This window comes from Mizuhopecten yessoensis, unplaced genomic scaffold (genome assembly GCF_002113885.1).
Source record: "Mizuhopecten yessoensis strain PY_sf001 unplaced genomic scaffold, ASM211388v2 scaffold8123, whole genome shotgun sequence".
NCBI classification, from domain to species: domain Eukaryota; kingdom Metazoa; phylum Mollusca; class Bivalvia; order Pectinida; family Pectinidae; genus Mizuhopecten; species Mizuhopecten yessoensis.
In genome coordinates this window covers 782,283-790,150 of record NW_018407390.1, presented here as the reverse complement: position 1 = coordinate 790,150, position 7,868 = coordinate 782,283, and positions in this window count along the sequence as shown.

Sequence of the window (7,868 nt, the reverse complement as noted above, 5' to 3'; positions counted from 1 at the left end):
ATTCGGGATCGACGTTGCTCCATAGATGTTCTTATTTTGTTTCCATTTGATGAGATTGATGCATTCGATTTTCCGTATATGCAAACCACCTCCAACCCCCAAGTAAACCCTACCGACCCCCAAAATAACAATTAGTGTTTCTCGATCTATATTTAGCAATATTGCTATCGAATGATGGTAACGGTATTCATCGGGTCTTAAAATCATAGTTGTCCTAGATTGTCTGAAACATCTCGATTTCTTCTCTACTTCCACCTGGTCAATGGTAACCAAACGTGATAGGAATAATGATATTAAGGTCATGTTTCGAGTTGAATCGAAATCTCAAAATGGCCACCGTGTCCTCTGATTGGTTGAGAAATTTTGACTATCTTTGTAATAAACACTTCCATCCTGTTCAGGACCAAAACCACTTCATGATATAATCGAAATCCCTGCAATTTCCTTATGAATCTATATAATTGCCCTTTCACAGAGGAAAGTATATATCATATAGATATCAAATCTTTGAGGAACAACAAAAAACAGTAGGTCAGAATGATCAATAAGAACTCTTACGAACAAAAAGTTAATAAGAAGCAACATGTTACATCTATCATATGACTGCTTCCTAAATAACGCACCGTTTATAACATTTGTGCCATGATTAATAGTTTTTCCGCCTTAACTTTACAAACGTCTAAACACCTTGCTGTTAATCATCATGCCGCATAACAATTCGATCTGAATATCCTTATATTGATAAGTCCACAAGTAGCTTTTACGGAAATTGAGTCAATAATTAGTAATAAATCTGTTTACTATTACAAATATAACGTAGTTACACACACGTGTATATATATTTACTATTCCATGATTTACCCATTTACATGGGTGATACATAGGCCACGTGTTCTGATTGACGAGGTAATGTTTGCTTGTGAATACGTGGAAAGAGTTCATTAATATAAGTTCAAAGTTCAAATATTTTATTTTCGTGTTAAACACATAGTATTCATAAAATCACAATACATATACCTTTGAATATAAAATGTGTCTAGCCAAAATGACGTTTTAAGAACAACCACACTATTTACTATCTTCAGGCATGTAGTGTTATTAACCAGTCTTTGTAAAAACAATTGTGCTTGATACATTTTTTTTTTACTAGTATAGCAGGACATAATTTAATATGGGAGAAACATAGTTCTTCTCCTCCACATAAGAGAAAGTTGGGTAGCTAGTGTTTTTTGGAGAACTGGTTCACACATCACATATCTGAACTGTTCAAATTTGTTCGTATCATTGAAAAAATCATATACACTGTTTGCTTTCGTTAAAATTACAGATCTAAGATCATCATAAAAGATACATTCCATTAAAAAATGACACTCGTATTCTACATCATTATTACACAATTTACATAACCTATTATTGACAGGAATCACAGGTCGGGCATGCCTACCTTTTTCAATTTCAAGAGGCAAAGAACCACATCTAAAGTTAAATAAAAAAAATCTTTTACATTTGAGATGAACAGATTTTACATAATCGCTAGCGACAGGCTCATACTTGTAAGTTCTATATGTACGCAGTTTATTACTATTTACATTGTTTGTGTCATCCCACAAAGACAACTGCCACTTATCATCATCTTCAAAACTCAGGACATTCTTAATATCCTACCTACATTTGTACGTTGATGTATTTTTGGTTAAAACTTCACTTAAAGAGATATGACGGGTTGCTATGCCCATTTCCCCAAAGCTATGTTACGCTAGTGCGCGCATCCAACCGTGCACTGTTATGACGCGTCCTCATGTATTTTTATACAGGTAGCAATATCGGAATCCCGTGTCTAAGAATAGATTATTGTAAAAAGACCACATATTTAGTATTTCGGCATTATTTGTTGGTGTTTAAGCACTTGATATAATTACTATTGCCAGGTGGAGGGTAAAACAATTCATAAATTTCATCAAAAATAGTCTTACCTACAAAGCGTAGCTGTACTGTACACGTGTACAGGGCTTCGATAGAAGTATGTCGCACTAAATAGTAAAGAAATTATTATTTACAAAACTGATAAAACAATAGGTATATTATTAAAATGAAAACAAAATTTTCCATCTATTTAAAAAAAACTATTGCTTTATTAAGGAAAATGATCACATGCCTAAATATTTAAAAAATATATATAACTGAAGGAGGATGCGAACCTGCACCGTTTATTTTCTAGTCGCAAGTAAACTGCGTTACACATTCGGCTACATAGAACATATAGATATTGGCAATTACAAACTTATTTAACCCGAGAAACACCGGTCGCAGTTTAGAGAAACTTGATCACCTCTGGGTTTTTTTTTATTATTATTTTGAGCACTTACCCAAAGGAGGACCACTTTTCCTTAATACGATTTGTTTTTTCAAATTACATCACGGTCACAAAAGTTGTCCTCGGATCGGAAAGTGTTGAAATTATTTTTTTTAAGTCCGGGAAACCCCATCACTTTCATAGATATAGTTTATATGGCTATATTTGCAGTATCATATTAGCAATAACTAATTTCTCAGCAGTTTAAAAATTCACATTCAATTGGTTTTGTATCTTTTGTATGCATTTTTGCTACCCGAAATGTTTTACACCTTAATTTTTTTCCCCGTTTTCATAAATGCCGACTTAGGGAAATACGGGCAGTTTTCCGCCATACCTCTTTTTCTCCGCTATCAGACTAACATCCCGAGAGTCCCAGGATTTTCTAATAGAACATGACCATTTATGAATTTTCTGCAGTAGTCTGCTATCATCGCAATTTTTTATACGTAAATATAATCTAAAAACTTCAGTTAATTGGTTAACTTCACATGAATTCCAACCCATATCTTCTCGAAGGGCTACATTCCTTGCATTTCTAGCAGCACCCGGAAAATACCTGCATGCTTTGTTTTGAACCATAGCAACTTCTCTATATTTATTCAGACCCCAGATTCCAGTACCATAAAATAGCACTGGTTCCACTAGGGATACATACAGCTTACAATAAACTTCATAACACATTTCTACAGCATGTAGCATGTACATACTTGGAATAAAGAGCAAACAATGCTCTACTTGCAGATTTACACAATTCTTGTACAGTAACATGTAAATATAAGTGTTCATGAAACCATAAACCAAGGTATTTGTAATTCTGGATTTTTTCTATAGGAAAAGCACCAAATGTAAAATTAAAATTTGTTAGAGGTACAGATGGATTGCGAAAATGCACAACATTTGTTTTCTTGATTTATGCCTAATTCCACTTTTTACACCAACTATCAAGCTTGTCTAACATATGTTGCATCGACTTCTCATCTGGTGCGATAAGTGCTATATCATCCGCATACAGAGGTAAGGATACCTGGTCATCATCGACCTTGACACCTTTACCTAGTGATTTAATATCAGAGGCCAGATAATTCATATTTACATCCCTGTTTCAATCCTTGTTTTACTTCAAAGGCCTCTGTAAGTTTAAAGTTAATCTTTACCCTTGATTGGATATCATGGTACAAGGATTTTATGGCTTGTAAGTAGTTGCCATGGATACCAAAATGTTGCATTTTAACCCATAAAAAAGCACGTCTACCACAATCAAATGCCTTTTTCATATCGACAAAGCAGACAAAAGTAGATTGTTCATAATTTTCCTATTGTTTAAAATAGAATATAAAATGTACTGATGATCAAGACAACTTCAATTTTTTCTAAAAAACATTTTGTTCTTCAGCTAGAAGATTGTTTGTTTCTAACCATTTGTATAAACGCTGGTTTAGAATATCAGCATAGATTTTGCATGGGATAGATATCAAAGAAATCCCTCTGTAGCTTAATGGTGACAATTGATCTTTCCCTGCCTTCAGTATAGGGTTTATAATATTATGTCCCCAAATATCTGGGACTTGACCGTTAACAAAACAAAATGTCTTTAAGATATCAAATAAAAGGTCTATGCACGATGGGTTACGTAAAACCGAGCTCTGAATAGCATATATACCTGCTGCTTTATTAAGTTTTGCTCGAAAGACAGCCTCTTCAACCTCTCTCCTTATATCGATAGTTAACCTCTTTTGAAATATGTTAACGAAAAAAATGAACAGCGCTCCATTGAAATTTTTCATGGGAAATTTAAGACGCGTTGTGGCATTGACGGGGTTTGCACTTTCGAAGTACATTATGCTGTCACTATTACCTATAACGTGAACTAAATAATACTACATAACATAACTTGTATTGGTACACCAAAGCCTCTTCCTTATTTATCGCACAGTGATCACAGGATTTGGAAAACCACTGTCTGTTAGTAAAACAGACAGTGGTAAAACATCTGTAATTTCTCGCCTACGCGAAAATGAAGAATTCCTAGTTAATATTTCTGCGGAAACTCGGTTTAAAACGGAATCCGCTATCCATTGCTTTGGCCAGGTAATGGGTAAAGAACTGTTTGATATGAAATCTCTGCTTCAAAATACAAGTTATCCAACTTCGATGCCTCAACCCTCCGTTCGTTCGTCTTCGTCTCAAGCTCTATAACCTGCAGAAAAGTCTTCTATATCTTTACCCGGTTCCTCACCATCCATCCCTATCAAGCTTTCTCCTGTTGTTCCGCCTTCGTTGAAACCCACCTACGCACAGGCGTGTAAATCAGATAGCCCTCCCGCATCATCTATATCATCTGCATCTAGCCATCCGTTGAACCACAACCTCAGTTCAACCTCTGTTGGTAACAGTAATGCAGTCGAAGTAGGCTCAAACAAAACTCGTCATGCAGCCAGCCAGCCTGGGTTATGTGCTCAACGACTGCACCACTCTGATCAGCCCGATGCAGTGTGTTCACAGAACAACGGTATCGGGGCGGATTTGTTGCCGTCACAAGGAGAAAGACAACGCGTGGTATGTCCTCCTCATGTACCGCTGATGACATTCGATCTTATCTCGAGAAAAGAGGTTTTATGGCAACATTTGTGCGTATTCTAAAGAGCCGAAACTCTGAATCTGTCTCCGGTCGTGTTAACATTCTCTCCACAGATGTCAAGAAAACGAGAGAGGATACTTTCTGGCCTAACGGTATTCGTGTTCGAAAGTGGTATTCATATAACCAGTACTATGGTGCCAACGGTAAAGCAAACATCGATGATGGCCAGTAGCGGTCTTCTTTTTTCTATGTGCATCTATGCCCCGTGATGGCTTCTGTGCGCATTATGACTTGGAATGTGACCGGCATCATGTCGTCAGCCTCGTACCTACACGATGCATTACAGACAGAAAACGTTGACATTTGCGGAATTTCAGAGTACTGGCTATTCGAAGAAAATGTTCACATGTTACAAAGTATTCATTCTGGTTACGACTATTTGGCCATTTGTGACTTTTCAACACATGCCTTATCTGACCACAGAACACGAAAAGGAGGGGTAGCCCTTCTATGGAAAAGAACTCTGTCGAACCGCATAACTGTTGTTGATTCAGACGATGACCACATCACTATCATAAAGCTTGTTTCTAATTCCGGTGTGTGGCATGTTATACAGGTATATCTACCCAATACAAGCTATGGTTCTGAAGCTTTTAACCAACACATCGACAAGATAGACGTTCTGTGCGAGTCTTTTTCTCTTCAAGGATCAATCATTATCATGGGAGACTGCAACGCTCGCCTTAGTGGTCCTCGCCTACCATACGACTATCAAAACAACAGAGCTGCTCGCCTTCAACGGTGCCTGGATCGTCACCAGTTGTGTGCTTAAACGACATCGTTCATTTGTTCCGGTCTGTTGCATACTTACGTGCACCCGATTATTGATCATATGATTGTTGACTCTTCCAAACTTGATCTTATCTCGAACTGTCATGGCAGTCAGGATTACTTAGACGTCTCAAATCACATACCTATCTTCTGTGATATCTCCTTTCCTACCGTGTCCCAAGTTGACAGTCCTCAAATGGAACGCATCACTTTAAAATGACTTTTCAGACTTCACTTGATGGCTCCCCCTCCGCAGGTACAGCATTTTATAACGGAACCTTCATAGTTTTATTGTGAAGTCAAACCTTAACTCTCTCGAGTTAAAAGTATCCTCCGACATTGACATTTTTAATGATCGTTTGATCAAATGCTTACAGGACGTCTATTTAGCTTCCCTTCAAAAGCGGAAGTTCCAGAAATTCCTAAAGCCTTATTGGGAGGGTGAACTTAAAGGGCTACACCATGAGATGTGGAGGTTAAGGTGTATTTGGGATGACGAAGGTCGGCCTCGTGATCCCGATTCCCATTCTTTCCGGATGTATAAGGACGCAAAACGTGACTTTCGTCGTAAGCACCGCCAATTATCAGAGGAACACCTTTTGAATCTGAACTCAGATATTGAGGACGCAGCAGATTTAAACTTAAATTCATTTTGGTCCCTTATTAAAGCCCGGTCTAATAGAGTGTCCACTGGATCTGCCGGAGCTGAAATGGTGTTTAATAATGTAACTGTTAGAGATCCGTCGGATTGAGCGTTGTGCTGGGGGGAGTACTTTGCTGAAATTTACTCTCACTCAGATGATAGTTTTTGTGACAGTGATTTTGTAAAATCTGAACTTTCAGATTTTCTGCAAGGTAATGGTCCATTGGAAGATTCAGCTGCGATAGTTTTTACGGTTGAGGAAATTAAATGTTGTTGTACAAGTCTTCCTCATGGAATGGCACCCGGTGTAGACTCACTTGTTTATGAAAACCTTATATATGCCTGCCACTCTCTGTATAAATGCTTATGCACATTGTTTAATGCTTTTGCAAAATTAGAATATGTACCAACTTTTCTTAAACAAGGCTTGATATGCACATTATATAAAGGTCATAACAAACCTAAGACTGACCCAAATAGCTATAGAGCAATCTCGCTTTTATCAGTCATATTAAAAGTTTATGAAAAACTGTTACTGACAAGATTAGAAAATTCAGAACTTTTTTGCGTGAATCCATCACAACATGGATTCCAAAAACAAGTTAGTAGTACCATGACTTCATATATTGTGCATGAAGCCATTGAGTATGCCATAGTCCGAATTTTTCTGACGTTTTAACGACTTTTTTCATATCGGTCTGTCGTCGATTAACGTCAGAACTCCGGCCCTCTATAATATGCGGGAAATATGCGCCCCGCGCCCGGAGCGCACTTCAAACTGATATTTTAGAAACAAATCGTCACTTTCACACACATGTCGCACANTTTTTTATGGAAATTAGGCCATGAGAAATGTCACATGACTTGACGAGATCTCGCGTTACCGAAGGTATTTCCCAACGTTATGACGTAGGCCGGCGAGATTTTAGTCACGTGGCATTGGAAGGCGGGGCTATCAAAAAACTAGAGTAAAACAGAGTAAGTTTGAAAAAATATGTTTTTAGTGATTGTATTAGTTGTTTGAGGCATGTTATGTATGTTCATCTTGTGCATAAAGAATAGATCTTTCGATCCATGTGCGACATGTGTGTGACAGTGACGATTTGTTTCTAAAATATCAGTTTGAAGTGCGCTCCGGGCGCGGGTCGCATATTTCCCGCATATTATAGAGGGCCGGAGTTCTGACGTTAATCGACGACAGACCGATATGAAAAAAGTCAATAAAACGTCAGAATAATTCGGACTAAGTATGCCAGTGAACATGATAGCAAGTTGTTTACATGTTTCCTAGACGCTTCAAAAGCTTTTGACTGTGTGTGGCATGACGGTCTGTTTCTTAAACTCGCACGTTTGGGTTTCAGTCGGAAATATGTATGTGTAAATATGTCCTTGTATAAAGATATGTTTAGTGTTGTTATTCATCAAAACTTTGTATCGAAAATGTTCAAGATATGCCAGGG